An 18,967-nucleotide genomic window follows, 5' to 3' on the forward strand; every position below is an offset into this window, starting at 1 on the left:
ATATAAAATAAAGGAAATTAAATATGAAATAAAAGAATTATGCTTATTTAGACTTCCGTAATCATGATGTTTGACGTGTTGATTTTAGTTTTATGCCCATGGGTTAATTGTCCTTTGTCCTGGATTATTTAATATGTCCATACGAATTTGTCCATAATAGTCCATCAGTCATAAATATAAAGAGCGAAAGCCTTCGTCAAATTATTCTTATTCCCGAAGTCAAATATTCCAACTAATTGGGGATTCGAATTGTAACAAGGTTTTAATACTTTGTTTAATGAATACACCAGGTTATCGACTGCGTGTAAACCAAGGTTTTACTACTTTGTTAACAATTACACCAATTACCCTTGAATGTAATTCACCCCTGTTTCAACAAGTCTATTAACTTATTAATCCAGTTCCGTATCCGGTAAAATGAATAATTATTGGTATTTATAGATATCCCGCCCACCGTACCCAGTCAAGCGTATGTGGTTATATATAAATACGTCGAATTATAAGTTTGTATATTAAATTAACAAGGTATTTTTTAGTTAATATAAAACCCATTAATAGCCCATAGTCTAATTTCCACAAGTGTCGTTCTTTTGTCCAAACCCCAATTATGGTACAAAGCCCAATTACCCAATTTTAGTAATTAGTCCAACATCATGATTACTTCAGATTAAATAAGCATAATAATAACTTAGCTACGAGACATTAATGTAAAAAGGTTGAACATAACTTACAATGATTAAAAATAGCGTAGCATTACACGGACAGAATTTCGACTTACACCCTTACAACATTCGCTAACATACCCTTATTATTAGAATTATAATTAAAATTAAAATTAAAATATAAATTATAAATATAAATTTTACGTATGAAATGAGAGAAGAGAAAGATAGATGATGAAAAATGCTCAGAATTCGGTTGCTTTTATAGGGACTTTCAAAACTTGGGGCTCCGCGACTCGCGGCATTTTTGGCCTTCAAACTCCGCGAGTCGCGGAGATTGAAATTACAGCTCAGTCCAGTTTGGAGTCTTTCTTGCCGACGGTTTTTATTATTTATTATAATATATAAATAATTATAAGAATTATTTAAATATTATATTATATTTATGTGCATAGTTGACTTGTAATTTTTAGTCCGTTGCGTCGAGCGTTGAGAGTTGACTCTGGTCCCGTTTCCGGATTTTCGAACGTCCTTGCGTACAATTTAATATCTTGTACTTTGCGTTTTGAATCTTGTACTCTTGTAATTTCGAGACGTTTCTTGTCAATAATTGGAACCTTTTTTATTGTCTTTTGTACTTTTGAGCTTTTTGGTCGTTTGCGTCTTCAATTCGTCGAATCTGTCTTTTGTCTTCACCTTTTATTATTTAAACGAATATCACTTGTAAATAGAACAATTGCAACTAAAAGCTTGTCTTTCTTGAGGAATAATGCTATGAAATATATGTTCGTTTTTAGCATTATCAGCCCCGTTTTGTAAAAATTATTTTATTATTGAATCATGTGAGTTTAAACCATTATAACATGTTGTGAAAAGCGTTTCGTCTAAATATGTCGGGAAGTGGGAGATCTTTATTTGAAAATTGACAAAACCGGACAGAACTGAAATGGGGCCTGTGCGCCGCGTACCCTGAGGTGGTGCGCGTGGCGCACTCTTCTGAAATAAAAAAAAATTATTACACGTGTTCGATTGTATATTGGGTTGGGTTGTTACAAGTGGTATCAGAGCATGGTCTAAGGGATTTAGGCGACTTGAGATAGGTGCCTAGACTTAGATTTAATTGTGTATGCGCTTTATGCGGGACTTGTAGGAGACGGGTCAGACCGGGAGTTGATTAGGGCTTAGGTTTAGGTGAACTAACCTTGCGCTAATTGTTTTGTGTTGTGTTAGCAATCATCAAGCGAGATAGACGTTGTACTAGCAAGTTAATGCGACATGCTCGCGTAACAATGATTAGCTACCATTGTTACGGGTTCAAATCGTGTCAAACAAGCGATGTACGACGATTGTTGAGCAAGATGGGGTAGTGTGGTGTATATGTATATACATATGTGTTAAGTTTTCTCGTTCGTTGCTTAACCTTTTCAGTTTTATAGTATGAAGACGAGAAACGGACCCGAGACCAATGAAGGGGGTTCGAGCGAGGATGTTGAGTTTATGGCCAAGGTTGAGGCCATTATGCAAAGGCGTCATGAGGCCTTCTTAGAGGATGTTAAGAAGATGTTTTTGGATTCGATTGACGAACAAGTAGTCAATCTAGTTAAGGAACAAGATAGAATTGTTCTTAAAGAGGATAACGCGGGGAGGCGAGACTTCCACTATAAAAACTTCAAAGATGCTCAACCTCCCACCTTTGAAGGTGAACGAGACCCACTCAAGAGTGCTCGATGGATCTCCGATACGGAGGGGGCTTTCCGTACTAGTGAGTGCCCTCTCGATAAAAAGACGAGGTTTAGTAGTAGCATGATGAGGGGTGATGCCAAGTTGTGGTGGGACGCGAAAATCCGACTTTATGGCGAAGAACAAAGTATGAGTTTGACGTGGGACGAGTTTAAAGAAGAATTTTTCAAGGAATACCGAACTTCGACCGATCTTTCAAAGCTTAAGGACGAGTTACGTACTTTAAGGCAAGGGTCAATGGATTTGAACACTCTCAAGTCTACTTTCTTATCAAAGACCCAATTTTCCCGGAGTATGACGGGAACGATCATATGTTGAAAGAAGATTTCTACCGAACCTTGAATGATAACTATCAAGAAAGGATTAGTAGGAATTCGGCGAAGATTTTTGATGAGCTATTTGATATCCTAAGGGTTTTGAGTCGCTTGCTCCAAGAAAGAGTGACTTCACCTTTGGCAAATGAAAATTTGAAGCTACTAGCCACTCGAACAAGAAGAACAAGAGTGTGACCGAGAGCGTCGGTAGTGCGAAAAAGGGGGCTTCTAAGAGTTTTGGGCCCACATGCTACAATTGTGGCCGACAAGGGCACTTGGCCCGTGATTGTACGAACTCATCTTCCAACAAAATTGTTTGTTTTAATTGTAACAAAGAGGGGCACAAGAGGCCGGAGTGTCCCGAATTGCGCAACGATAATGTTAAGCGACTAGAGAAGGCGGTGGGTACGGCTAGGGGTCGAAATTATTTGATGACCAATGAGGAAGCCAAGCAATCTAGCGAAGTTATCTCAGGTACTTTCATGGTTAATTCCAATCCGGCAAGGATACTCTTTGATAGTGGTGCAAACTTGTCGTTTGTGTCACCAAAATTTGTGCCTAAACTTAATAAACTATTAGCTAAGTTAAGTCGTCCGGTAGAAGTTGAAATAGCGGATGGCAAGACGGTGCTAGTGGTTGATGTGTGTAAAGATTGTAATGTTGTGTTTGGTGTCAAAAACTTTAAAATCGATCTCATCCCGATGACTTTGGGTGATTTCGATATCGTTGTTGGTATGGATTGGCTCGATCATAATAGAGCCGATATTGCATGCCATGAAAAATCTATTCGAGTGAAGACCCCTAGTGGGGGAGAGTTAATTATTCATGGCGATAAACGAAGAAGACTTGTGCTGATATGCACTTTTGCACGAGCACGTCGTTTCCTTGTTAGTGGTGGCATGGCTTTTCTTGCCCATGTTGTTGATACTCGTGATGAGCCACCACCCATTCGTGAAATTCCGGTGGTAAATAAGTTTGAAGAAGTTTTTTCGGATGAGTTACCGGGTGTTCCGGCGGAACGACAAGTTGAATTTCGCATTGAGTTGGTTCCGGGGGCTACCCCCATTGCTAAAACTCCTTATCGTTTAGCGCCAATGGAAATTCAAGAGTTGTTAAATCAAACCCAAGAGTTCCTTGAGAAGGGTTTCATTCGACCGAGTGCTTCGCCAAGGGGCTATCCGGTTTTATTCGTGAAGAAGAAGGATGGTAGTATGCGGATGTGCATCGATTATCGGGAGTTGAACAAAGTGACGATCAAGAATCGTTATCCATTGTCTAGGATTGACGATTTGTTTGACCAACTCCAAGGTGCAACATATTTCTCAAAAATCGACCTACGGTCCGGCTATCACCAAATGCGGGTCCGTGAGGAAGACATCGAGAAAACGGCTTTTCGAACGCGCTATGGGCATTTTGAATTCATAGTTATGCCTTTTGGTCTTACGAATGCACCGGCGACATTCATGGACCTTATGAACCGAGTGTGCCAACCTATGTTGGACAAGTCGGTAATTGTGTTCATCGACGACATACTTGTCTATTTGAGGAGTATGAAGGAACATGAACATCATTTACGGTGCGTGTTAAAGACGTTGCGGAAGGAGAAGTTGTATGCTAAATTCTCCAAATGTGAATTTTGGCTAAGGGAAGTTCAATTCCTTGGCCATATTGTGAACGCAAATGGTATTCAAGTAGATCCGGGGAAGATAGAGACGGTGAAGAGTTGGAGACGACCGACTACGCCTACGGAAATCCTAAGTTTTCACGGATTGGCCTGTTATTATCGTCGGTTTATCTAAGACTTTTCCAAGACCGCTTCTCCATTGACGAAATTGACGAGAAAGAACACAAGATTTAATTGGGAGAACGAGCAAGAAATTGCTTTTCAATTGTTAAAAGAGAAGTTATGTCAAGCTCCGGTGTTAGTGTTGCCGGAAGGTGTAGAAGACATGACGGTTTATTGTGATGCTTCGTTAAATGGGCTCGGGTGTGTTCTGATGCGAAGGGGTAAAGTCATCGCTTATGCCTCTCGACAATTAAAGGAACATGAAACGAGATATCCGACTCATGATCTTGAGTTGGCAGCGATTGTGCATGCGTTGAAAATTTGGCGCCATTACTTGTATGGTGTCAAGTGTACAATTTATTCGGATCACAAGAGTTTGAAACATCTTTTCGATCAAAGAGATTTGAATTATCATTAACGTAGGTGGATGGATGTGGTAAAAGATTATGATTGTGAAATACTTTATCATCCGGGCAAGGCGAATGTGGTCGCGGATGAGTTAAGTCGAAAGAGTCACCACCCGGCGTTACGTATGATTATTACTAACGATTTTCTTGAAAAACTTGGTGTAATTCAAATTGAAGCTTACGTTCACAACAAGCATGTGGAACGAATTGTGGGGCAATCGGAATTCATTACTATGGGTTCGCGTGGTTTGTTGTCTTTTCAAGGAAGAGTGTGGGTGCCTAAGATGGGGGATTATCGACGAGTGCTACTTGATGAAGCACATAAGTCAAAGTATTCCATTCATCTCGGCGCAACGAAAATGTATCTTGATTTGAGGAGAGAGTATTGGTGGCCGGGCATGAAACGCGATGTTGTTAAGTATGTTGAGCAATGCGTCACGTGCTTGCAAGTTAAAGCCGAGCATCAAAAGCTGTATGGTAAGTTACAACCGTTAGAAATCCCAAAGTGGAAATAGGAGCATATTACCATGGATTTTATTACAAAGTTACCTAAAATGGCGAGAACCCAATTTGATTCAATTTGGGTGATAGTTGACCGATTGACGAAAAGTGCTTTGTTTCTTCCCATTCGGGAAGCGATATCGTCGGAGACCTTGGCTAAATTGTTTATCAAGGAAGTAGTCACTCGACATGGGGTTCCTATATCTATTTTTTCGGATCGAGATACCCGTTTCATATCTCGATTTTGGGAAAACTTTCATGAAGATATGGGCACGCAATTGAAATTGAGCACGGCGTATCATCCTCAAATGAACGTCAAACCAAACGTACGAATCAAACTTTGGAGGATATGTTACGGGCGTGTATTATTGATTTCGGTGGTAGTTGGGATGAGCACTTGCCTTTGGTGGAATTCTCGTACAATAATAGTTATCATACTAGTATTGGGATGCCACCTTACGAGATGCTTTATGGGCAGAGGTGTTGAACTCTGATTTGTTGGGGTGAAGTCGGTCAAAAAGAAATCGGGAGAACCATTTTGGTCTTAGAAATGAATAACAAGATTGATATGATTCGGGATCATTTGAAAAAGGCGCAAGATAGACAAAAGTCGTATGCCGACAAGCGTAGACGAATGATCGAATTTCAAGAAGGTGACATGGTGATGCTTAAGGTTTCGCCATGGAAAGGTGTTATTCGATTTTGAAAACGGGAAAAGTTAGCTCCTCGGTTTATTTGGCCATTTAAAATTCTAGCTCGTGTTGGTGAAGTTGCGTATCGCTTGGAATTACCCAAAGAACTTGCGGGGATCTATAATACATTTCATGTTTCCCATCTCCGTAAGTGTCTTGCGGATAATTCTTCTTGGGCGCCGTTAGACGAGATTGAGCTAAACAATAAGTTAGAATATATTGAGGAGCCGATTGCTATACTCGATGAGAAGGTCAAAAGGCTGAGAAATAAAGAAGTGAGAACTTTTAAAGTTCAATGGCGTCGTAGTAAAGGTTCCGAGTTTACTTGGGAGCCCGAAGATTTTGTGTTGGTTTATCTTTCCTCTTGTCATGCGGCTTGGATCGCGAGGACGCGCTCCGATTCAAGTGGGGGAGAGTTGTAAGACCCTAATCTTCATTGTACAGCAGTGTAAATTGAGTACATAAAGTGTGGGATGGGTTGTCCAGTTGAACAGAAGTCAGAAGCTGAGCTGGGCTGAGTGCGCTCAGCGCACATCTAAGAGTGCGCATAGCGCACTCTCTACTGTAGCCGGATTCATCTCTTTTATTCAGATATTTTGATAGGTATTTTGGTAATTTCACCTATGGACGAGTTAAAGGCCAGTAGGTCAGTTTGTGGAGTATCATTCACTCCATTTTCAACAACCTTATCTTCTTCACTTTAATTTTAGAGAGAGAGAGAGTGTGTGTGTGAGATTCTTGTGTGAGAAAGCTCAAGCAAAGGAAGAAGGAGCTAGTTTTGAGTCTTAGCTCGAGTTATAAAGTTGGTCATCTCCTCTCTAGCTACGTTGTGGTTGTAGTGGTATGTTCTAACTTTAATTTCCTTACTTTGATTTTGTGTAAGGGTTAGGGTTAGGGTTTGGGATAGTGATGAACATAAAACCCATATTTAATGATTTTGGGTGTTTTTGGGTAAGATGGAGTCATGAAGACTCAATGGTAACTAACCTATGGTTTCAAAGTGTAAATTGATGTTTATGTGTCCTAATTGGTTAGATAATCACTAGCACACCTAGTAAATTAGTAAATGGGTATTAGATGGGTTAGTGGATGACCCGAAATGGGTGTGTTGACTTTAAATTAGTCTAAGGGCTAATGATTGACCTAATTGGGAAATATGGGTATGAAATACCCAAATTGTGTAATAGTTAGTGTTGTTGGACCTTAATCACTAGCTTTTAAGTGATTAATGATGGTCTTGACCCTTAAGGGCGGTTTTGGTGAAAATGGGGCATTTAATGCATTTAAGTCATTAAATGCACATGAGTGAAGTATTGGTATTTAGTCCAACAAGTTTGTTTGTTGATCGAGTACTTATTATATTAGGTACCTTGCTTCGAAGCTTGTGGAGGTATAAATCGTCACCAAAAATCGTTAAGGTGAGTGGAATGATTATATGCATATGTATGTAATGTATTTATTTGTATGCTATGGTATGAACCAAAGAGCCGGTAGTGCCATAGTATGTGCGAGCGTGCTATGATGTGAACCAAAGAGCAGGTAGCATCATAGTACGTGTGTTATAGTGTGAACCAAAGAGCCAGTAGTGCTATAGCACGATTTGTTAGGGTGTGAACCAAAGAGCCGGTAGCACCTTAGCGTTGTTAGGGTGTGAACCAAAGAGTCGGTAGCACTCTAGCATGAGTATGACTCAAGTTGTAATGTGAAGCAAAGAGCCGGTAGCATCATGACAAATGCGTATGGTGTGAACCAAAGAGCCAGTAGCACCATGACGCGAGAATGGTTAACCATGGTTGTGTATTGTTTTGTAGCATATTATATTATGTCGATTATATGTTATTGATTACGCTAATAGGGGTTTGTTGGAGAGTATTAGCTTTGTACTTGTGATGGTATGCTAATTGTATTACTAGCGTGTATGCAGTAATTGTGTAAGTGATTGCAAGTAGGTATATTATATATATATGGGTATAATTATTGCATTCACTAAGCTTTGCTTACCCTCTCGTTGTTTATCTTTTTATAGGCTCCGGCGTTGACAAGGGTAAGGGCTTTCGATTGGATTAGAGATCCTGCTTATTGTTTAGGGGATGCTTTTGGGATGTGATAGCTTGTGGAGTTTGACCGAGATTTGGGTAGTTTAACCCCGAATACCATGCTCATAGTGTCGTTTGGAATTTAAACTAGTGTGGTCGAAACTCGAACTTTTGTATGAAACTCGTAAAACGGCCGATGTGGGCCTCGTTTTTTAAAACTTATTTTATTATTGAATCGTGTGAGTTTTAACCATTATAACATGTTGTGAAAAGCGTTTCGTCTAAATATGACGGGAAGTGGGAGATCTTTATTTGAAAATTGACACAACCGGACAGAACTGAAATGGGGCTTGTGCGCACCGCGCACCCTGAGGTGGTGCGCGTGGCGCACTCTTCTAAAATAAAAAAAAATTATTACACGTGTTCGATTGTATATTGGGTTGGGTTGTTACATTATACCTATGGAGGTTATGGTTATTGTTCGGGGGTATTGAACGTAAGGCTAACCTAGCGTTTATCATTTCCATTGCGTCTACGTACTTATCCTGCAATATTGAATCACAATATTGATACGTGAGTTTCATATGCTCCCTTTTTAATTGCTTTTGCAATCTATATTTTTGGGCTAAGAATACATAGAATTTATTTTAAACGCAATGGACACAAGTACATATTAAATTCTACACTGAGTTTGAACCGAAAATCCCTTAGCTTTGGTAACTAGTAACTGCCGGTTATAAGAATTGGTGGGCGTGAATAGTTGTATATGGATCCATATGTCTTGACATCCCCATCCGTTCCAGGTATAGAGACCCTAGCCTGAACTATAAAGCGGATGTATGCTATTTGAGTTTAGTACACGTTGGTTTGCATGTATGTTAAAACAGGGGTAATTATTATATATACGTTAAGTTTAGTTACCAGGGTGCTTAATTTCGTAGAATATTTTGATAAACGTTTTGGATGAAATAACTGAAATCATGTGATCCACCTTTATATATAGATTATGCGCAATATTAAAACTATGAACTTACCAACCTTTGTGTTGACACTTTTAAGCATGTTTATTCTCAAGTCCCTAGAAGTCTTCCGTTGTTTGCTTATATGTCACACAAGCTATGTGCATAGGGTCATACATGCTTTATTCGAGAAAACTTTGCATTCACAAAATCATCACCATGTATCTTATTTTGAATGTATTGTCAACGGATGTATTGTTAAAAACTATTATTTACGGTGATTGTCTATACGTAGAAATCATCAGATGTCGAAAACCTTGGATATATATATTCAATTGATAGTGTACCTTTACAAAAGAATGCAATGTTTGCAAAACGTATCATATAGAGGTCAATACCTTGCGATGAGACCAGATGTTATTGTATTCGTCCATATGGATTTGGACGGGTCATCACATATGATATCAGAGCATTGGTCAGTAGCGAACCAGAAATTGCATTAGTGTGTCTAACCGGATATTGTTAGGATGCATTAGTGAGTCTGGACTTTGACCATGTCTGCATGTTAAAAATTTTACTTATCATTTCTTGTTGAAAATTACTTGCTTATCATTCTTAAGTCTAGACACGTCTTACTGCATTTATTTCATAGATATTGTACAGACGAATTCATATCTTAGCATATCTGTTACTGTAAACTTTGCCTGACATCTTCTGAAGATTCCTCCGTAATTTATGGGATTTGGTATTATATATACATATGTAAATTATGTATTGAAGAATACCAATCTAAATCCTATAATCTATTTCATATCAAAAATCATTTCCCTAATTATACAAGATGGATCCCGTATCTAGTTCAAATTCCTTGGATTCCAACAGCTATTCCGATATGGATTTCTACTCGAGCTCCGAAAGTAGTGTGACCGGAATGGATCAACTAATTAGCCATCATCTATTCTGGATGAATTGAGGATGGGTTCGTAATCTATTTAATCATTGGAGACAAGAAGAAGGTGATCCCTTCCATCCACCACATTTCCCTCTGGGCGAAGAACCTGAAGCACTTACCGGCAAACCAGTCCGAAACACCATTTTCTCTCTCGTTTCCAGAGTATCTCATCACGATTATATACTATCTCAAATTCTAAATCTTATTCATCCGCTCGTCTCAACCGCCAATCATTCCGGTGTACTAGAAGAAGAAAACGAGCTTCGCGCTAGAGTGGTGGCTTTGGAGAATATGATGCAGAACTTACAAGCATCAAAAGCCCCACAAACACCAACTGCACCACCCGCATCAACACCAACAGTACCATTACCACCAACAGCAACATCCGCATCCCACACCTCAACATCACAATCTGTACCTCGAGCATCAACGTCATACGAACCATAGATACCAAGGAGTACCAACAACAATAAATGATGAAGTAATGATTCATAACTTCATCGGAGAAATATTCTACGGTGATTATGTAATCTCTAAATTTTAGAGATTATTTATTCTAATCATAACCGTAAATCAAGATGAGTGGATGGATAGAGATGATAAAGGGGAGAATAGAAACCCTGACAAGAATGGTGCGTGCGTTACAAAATAGACTTGTTATACAAGCAGCACTAGCAGTACCGTCAGCATCACCAGCACCAGCAGCACATACAACATCACAAGCTCCGCCAGTTCCATAATCGCCGACATCATCACAAATCAACAACGAGCATATTGTATCAACGAGTTATGAAGTATTAACTCATTCCCTCTGAAGAATTTATATGTATATTATATATATATGAATTTTTAAACCACAATATATTTTTTCGTACTAAGCTATTACGTGTGAATTTTAAAGAGTAGATAATACTCGGTTAATTCATATTACTAATATGCTATAATGTACACCCTTCGTTAACAACTTAACAATCGTTAATCTCTGCTTCAACTCAATAGATTCCATTTCAAAATAAATCAAGTGTATTGTTCGAGGACATGTTTGGTTTCACACTTTCATTTTCGATATACTTGAAACTTTCTAGAAAACATCATTCGTACCTTGTGAAGTTCACAAGAATCCCATAAGCATCAACATCATTCACCGAGATATATCATTTACATTGAAGAATTACTCTGCGAAGATTATATAAATTCTAAAGTCTTAGGAATTATTCATTTCTAATCCAACTATAATTCGAATGAGTTTAATTTAACATTAACTCATTAAATCCATGATTACATCTGAAGAAAATATACATACATATATTTTCATAAAGACTGTAATAAATTTCATTTGTACAAAATATTACTTGTGAAATTTTAACGGGTAGGTAATATCCGAGAAATGTTTAAGTTCACAATTAATATGTTACACTGTACATTTTTCAATTCTAATTCAATAATCATTAACTCTACTCATTACTTTCACAGAGATCTATATTCTTTCATAAAAATCAGGACAACCATTTTCGTACAAATTCGATTACATATTCTAATTTTGATATATCAGAATCCAAGTCAAAGATTTAACAGGAGACATCACTCTTAGATTCCTACATCTTTTAAAATCATACTTTGAATTCAAACTATACTAGAACATCATTTTTATTCATAAAACTCGGAAAGATACCCGAATCATTCAAGATTCACGACGATTTCATCATACGGATATTGACGATGACAACCGCATCTAAACCCTTCAAAATTCTTGAAAACACCTCAACTAAGGAACAATCGAGAGAATGAACCAATCACACGATACATACGAAGAATATATGCATATAATTATGCACCTGGAGAACACTTGGAACCTAAGTAAAAGTTTAACACGTATTCGTGTCAGATCCTTTATCATTATTATTACCCAAAATAACTTTACGATCCCTTTTCAAAGTAGCAAATTTTGTCACAGCTCCAGCAAGACAACTTCGACTTTTCATCCGGAGTAGCCTTATTATAACCCTGATATACACGATTGCCCTTTCCATCATTGTTACCAGAGAACCTTTTATATCCCATCACATTAGCAGTAAATGTACCAACAACTTCACAAATCTTTCGTGTAAGTCTCTCCGAAAAATCACTATATGTATTCATTGAAACCTCATCATCTACTCATCTGCATCTTGTAACGATAATTGCCATACCAAAAAACCGGGAAGTATCAATAATTATTTTCGAATCTCGCATTGTTTCTATGATAACAGTTATATATATACATATAACGTTATCTCCTGGAATTATAATTCTGAAATTCGGACTAGCACTTCAGCCTACAAATCAGTACTATGAAGTTTTGAAAAAAAAGCTGATGAAGCAGCAAGGACTGTAGACAGCTTTAATAGTCAAAGTTTGATGATAAAGAATGGTAGGTTAAAAAAGCTCAAAAGAAAATTTGGTACTGAAAAACGGATAGAGCAAACCATGAAGGAGGCTGTGGACAAATCACAAGGACTAAACCTGTAATCAAAGAATCTCGATGATTCAATTTCTGATGAAAATTACAGAAGATATGTGTAACGACCCGCCAAAATCGCTATTGACGCGGCACGTTAATCATTGATTCCACAGTGAGGTTTTGACCTCTATATGATACGTTTTGATAAAATATTGCATTCATTAAAGTAAGTGACTTTCTAAACATAGAAAGTTATAAACATGTGGGCAAGTGCTTAGGTATAAGCAAAACCCCGAAATACATAAGTCTTTAATTTACAGGTTGACATCACAGTCCAATTATTTATTACACAACGCAGTTTTATTTTGAATGCAATAAACTTTGTACAAAGCATGAGAGACTCCATGCAGGCAACAAGCACATCACAACGGAAGCATTCTAAGGACCTGAGAATAAAACATGCTAAAAAGTCAACACGAATGTTGGTGAGTTATAGGTTTAATTGCTCGAGTCATAAACATATATAAAGATAGACCACAAGATTTCATCAAAAGTTTATCAATAGATTCTACGTAACAGAGCACCCTGGTAACTAAACTTAACGCTATAGTGATAATTACCCCATTCGTTTTAATAGATGCAAACCAACGTGTCTTAAACTCAAATAACATACGTCCGTTAAAAGGCTAGCGCTCTAGCTCGGACGGGGATGTCAAGCCCTATGGATCCATATACAATTATTCGCGCCCACCAGTCCATATCCTATGTACTGGCAGCTACTAGTTACCAAAGCTAAGGGATTTCCGGTTTAACTCAGTGTAGAATTTAGTATGTACTTGTGTCTTATCGCGTTTAAAATAAATTGCATGTATTCTCAGCCCAAAAATATTTAAAGTATTTAAAAAGGGATCTATAACTCACAGTTCAATATTGCAATTCAATGTTGTAGGCAAATTGCGTAGACGTAATGATGGTAGACGACTGTATGGTTGGTCTTGGATTCAAGAACAATACCCCGAATAATACCCAATATTTCCTTAGCTTAAAGAGGTTTGAAACCCGAATTAAAAACACCCTCGTATATACCTTATTATTATTAAACTTAAATTTAAAATTAAAATTATAATATAAATATAAATATTGAGAGATAAATGTGAAAAAAATTCGTCGAACGAACTGCGTATTTATATTACTTTTCGATTTACTGTAGCTCATGCGATCGCATGAGTTTTCAGTGTTTTTGCCATGCGATCGCATGGCCGCCTTTCCATTTTTGTTTGCTAGTTCGTCGACATCAAATAGTGTTACTGTAGCAAATAGTGTACTGTAGCAAATAGTGTTTTACTGTAGCAAATAGTGTTTTACTGTAGCAAATAGTGTTTTACTGTAGCAAATCACTGTAGCAAACTCGTTTTCACTGTAGCACTGTAGCAAAATACGGTTTCACTGTAGCAAATAGTGTTTTACTGTAGCAAATTGTGTTTTACTGTAGCAAAGTAATTTTTACTGTAGCAAATAGGGTTTTACTGTAGGAAAGTCGTTTTTACTTGTACATATATATATACATACATATAATTGTTCATGAATCGTCGAGAGTAGTCAAAGGTAATTGTATATATGAAACAGTTCTAAAATTTTGAGACTCAATCTAACAGACTTTGTTTAACGTGTTAAAATAATAAATCGTATAGAGAATTGGTTTAAAGTAGTCGAAATTTTTCGGGTCATCACAATATGAAATCTCTTTACATATTCTAAAACAGTACATAAAGAATTTTCTTCATCATCCTCTGATCTTAGATATTTTAAAAAATTTAAGATATCATCGCATCTTTCATTATAAATATCCTCGATATTTCTGAAGATATCTTCATAACTATTCTTATCCGAAATCATTTATCTTTTCGCGCTTTCTGTGTTACATCAAAAAGAAAACTGTTTTAGTTTCTAAATTCTGGAAAAAAAAACTCGAATTTAAATTTCGAATGTTTTTGAAGTAGTGTTGGGAATTGAAGCATGAGTTAGTATAATATAATGACACCTGATCAACGTGATTATATTACAGTAAGTCATGCTGAGTTTTTAATGAAACATGATGATTCACAGACCATACCGTCATCATGTGTCATGTTACACGACTCTTACATTCCACCTAATCCCTAAACCTATTAAGAATATATTTTCTTGATAGTTGATGTCGTAGCGTGGGGGTACGAAATAGTTTATATTTTACTAGGAAAAACTATTAAATACGATACATTTTTACACAAGTTTTAATTATTTATTTACAAAATGGATATACCTAAACCTTGCTACAACACTATAGGCAGTGTACCTAATCGTAGAGTAGTATAGTTTTTAGTAAGTCCGGTTCGTTCCACAGGGAGACGGTTACACTATATTTTTATATAATTACATTTGTACAAAAATATATAAATATATATATATAATAATATATAAAAGGGGGTTTTTACCGTTTAATGATCGGTTTGTCGATTTATATTTTAAGCGAAGCGTATAGTAAATGACGATATTTAAATAACAATATAAAATAAATAACAATAATTAAAATGACAATAAATAAAAGTACGAGGAAAAATGAAATAAAATATATTACGCTTATTTAAGCTTCCGTAACCATGATGTTTGACGTTTTGATTATTTATTACCCTGGGTTAATTGTCATTTGTCCTGGATTATTTGATAAGTCCATCTGGTTTTTGTCCATAACGGTCCATCAGTCATAAATATAAAGTGCGAGTGTCCTCGTCAAATTATCCTTATGTCCGAAGTCAAATATTCCAACTAATTGGGGACTTAAACTATAACAAGATTTTAATACTTTGTTTAATAATTACACCAGGTTATCGACTGCGTGTAACCCAAGGTTTTAATACTTTGTTATCAATTATGCCAAGTGTCCTTGTACATAATTTCACCCCTGTTTTAATAATTCTAGTGACTATTAATCCATTCCCGTGTCCGGTTAAATGAACTATTATTCGTACATATAAATACCCCGCCCATCGTGTCCGATCGAGAGTATATGGTTATTTATAGGGACATCCAATTGTAAATCTTTATATTAAAATTAACAAACTATCATTTAGTTAAACAAATATAAAGCCCATTAATAGCCAATAGTCTAATTTCCACAAGTGTCGTTCTTTTGTCCAAACCCCAATTATGGTACAAAGCCCAATTACCCCGTCTTTAATTTTTAGCCCAACATCATGATTACTTTGGCTCAAATAAGCATAATAATAACTTAAGCACGAGACATTAATTTAAAAAGGAGAACATAGCTTACATTGATTATTTATCGCGTAGTGGTACACGAACAGAGCTCCGACTTTAAAACCCGTAAAATAACCTTTACATAACCCGAACTAATCTAATATAACACTAATCTATATTATATATATATATATATATATATATATATATATATATATATATATATATATATATATATATATATTATACTACGGAGTATTATTATTATTATGTTATTTAAACTCGCAGAATTCGTGGTCTTTTATAGGCATTTTGATTTCTGAGAGCTCCGCGAGTCGTGGAGTTTTAAGCCTTCAAACTCCGCGAGTCGTGGAGTTTGAAAATACATCTCACAAATTTTTGGCTCCTAGCTTGTCGACATAATAAATATATAAATATAAAATATAAATAATTAATATAATTATTTATATATTATATTATATTCTTGTGCATAGTAGACTTGTAATTTTTGGTCCATTGCGTCGGGCGTTGATAGTTGGCTCGTGTACCGGTTCCGGATTTTCGAACGTCCTTTCGTATAATTTAATATCTTATACTTTGCGTTTTGTAACTTGTACTCTTGTCATTTTTAGACGTTTTTCATCAATAAATTGAACCTTTTGAATTGTATCTTGTATATTTGAGCTTTTTGGACATTTTTGTCTTCAAATCTTCGTTTTCGCCTTTTATTTTCGCACTTATTTATTTAAACAATTACAATAAAAATATAATACAATTACATATGAAAACCTATTATTTAAGAGGGATATTGCTATGAAATATATGTTCCTTTTTAGCCTTATCAAATATCCCCACACTTGAGCGTTGCTTGTCCTCAAGCAATACAGAACTTGAAATAAAAACATACATGAATCACTTTTTTATTCATCACACTTTGTACATCAGTGATTTTGATATGGTGGTATAAACAATGATAATAACGATAGAACCATGGTTAAAGATGGGTGTGTCATCCACAGTTGCCTCGGGTTTAGGTCAACGACACTTGCAATCAAATAGCCGATTTACTTTCGGTTTCCAAAGCAAAGTGCACATTTGAAAGGCGGTTTACAGTCCCACATGACTATGAAAATTTAGATCCTTAAGGAAATTGGATCTTTATGAAAACATTTGATCTTTTGAAAATTCAATCTAGCTTTTACCCTAGATAAGTTTTCCGGAATAACCCTTCACCGGTGTTTGCAAAATATTTTTGTGGGTTTTTTGGGTTTCAGATTTGAAAATTTTAGCTCAAAACTTATGGTTTTGTATCACCCACTTGCTAACCTTGTATTGGGAAAGCAACACGTCCAGTATACTTGCTCCGTATATTACCTTTCGATAAACTACCGTCCGGTTGTAAAGGAAAGCGTTGAACAAGCAACTGTTAAGGCAATGTCCCCTGACATGCTTTTAATTATGGTCTATAACGTGTCGGACGCAATTACTATCCTTTGTAGGAGCAATAGTAAAGCTCACCCTTATAATTTTTCAGTCTGGCACAAGGTCCTGTCTTCGACCATGCTATGCAACCACCGTTCTTACGGTTGACACCCGATTTGGTTCAGGTGACCTAATGAATTCCAGGTGAATTCCTAGGATTTTACGTTCAATGGTAATGAACGCATTGAAAATGGGTTTTCAGAAAACAAATCGGTTTATAATTTTGATCAAAATATTTTCTCATTCAAGCTCGAGTTTAGATATCATTGAATTCCATGAGTTTGAATTCTCAATCTTTAAGGTCAATCTCAAGGATTGAGTAATATCAGTCTTAAAAGCTGATTTTTAATCTTTAAGGAGATTATCCTTTTTGGGGATCTGATTCATTAGTCTTATCAAGCTAATTTGCACGGTGTCCCCCCCATTGTACGAGATAAATCCTTCTCATGGTTAGGATAAATCTGACCACTTGACGACCCAGTTTGATGCTGAGGTCCATGAATTTTCTGCTGATTTTAGTGATGACTTTTCTAGATTTTTCGTCAACCTACAGCTGGTCTGGACGACAACTTCTTGACCTAAATCAAGAAGCGCGTGTCTTTTTTGGAAGACTTTACTTCCTTTTAATGATGGAATTGATTCATCGTGTAGATCCATCTTTTCTTTTCTTTCATCGGGTAAAATAGTTAATTTAGTCCAAAACAAAAGCACCTGCAATAACTTTACGGAAACATGTGCTAGATAGTTTTTAATTGAATAACTAGGTACATTCTCCCCACACTTAGTTTCCTTCTTTGCCTTTTTATTCTCCTTTGTTCCATTTTAAATGAATTCAAGCGTTTTAGGGTGTTTCTCAATTTATGTCATTTCCGAGGTAACGATAATTTCGGTATTAACACCTAATTTTCATCGTTCATAAATATATATAAACATGATTTTAAATTCATTTAGTTGAAAATTTTTCAAATTTTCATGAAATTTGGCAATTAAACCAAATATAAACCCGAGAGAATTTATAATCCTTCCCCACACTTGAGATCATGCAATGCCCTCATTTGCATGAAATCAGACTCTAATTATAAATTCATGAGGGTGATTAGTGTAGAAAAATGATTGAAAATACCCAGTTTGTAATTACAAAGCTCGTCGAATGATAGATGGCGCGCCTCATCGTTCATTCCTTCTTGTTTTATCACACATGTTTTTTTTTCTTTCAAAAACGGTTGCTTTTCTGAACTGTTTGCTAATATTTGAAAATGCGTCTTTTACCCTTACTTATTATGCATGTTTGTTTAACGAGTTATGCACTAACCCGAACCCCAAATTTAACGTTAAGTGGGGTTAAACTTCCCCACACTTAGCTGACGACATGTGAAGTTCCACGAATTAAAATAGTGAACCAGTTATTTACATCTCGGGTAGTATAAAATATATCAATGGGTTTAAAGTTTAGACCCACCAGATCGTCACTACTTAATTCTTTTTTAAGTGTAGCTTTTAGTAAATGGATATGTCTCTTTTCTGGTTCTTGGTCAAATGGATTGATATACACCGACATACATATTATAGGGTGGACAATTTCTAACGTTTCCTTCCTTTTATTCTCAAGATCAAAGTTTTCACCTCTATTACCCAATTGGGTGAAATCCGAGGTGTTATTATCTATTACAGCTCGTAGTTCATTTCCGGTGGATGACTCGTCTATTGAGAATATTGGGTTGGAAGGTTGTGGAATGGTGAATTTCGGGATCAAAGCAAA

The sequence above is a fragment of the Rutidosis leptorrhynchoides genome, chromosome 1, assembly GCF_046630445.1.
Source record: "Rutidosis leptorrhynchoides isolate AG116_Rl617_1_P2 chromosome 1, CSIRO_AGI_Rlap_v1, whole genome shotgun sequence".
NCBI lineage: Eukaryota > Viridiplantae > Streptophyta > Magnoliopsida > Asterales > Asteraceae > Rutidosis > Rutidosis leptorrhynchoides.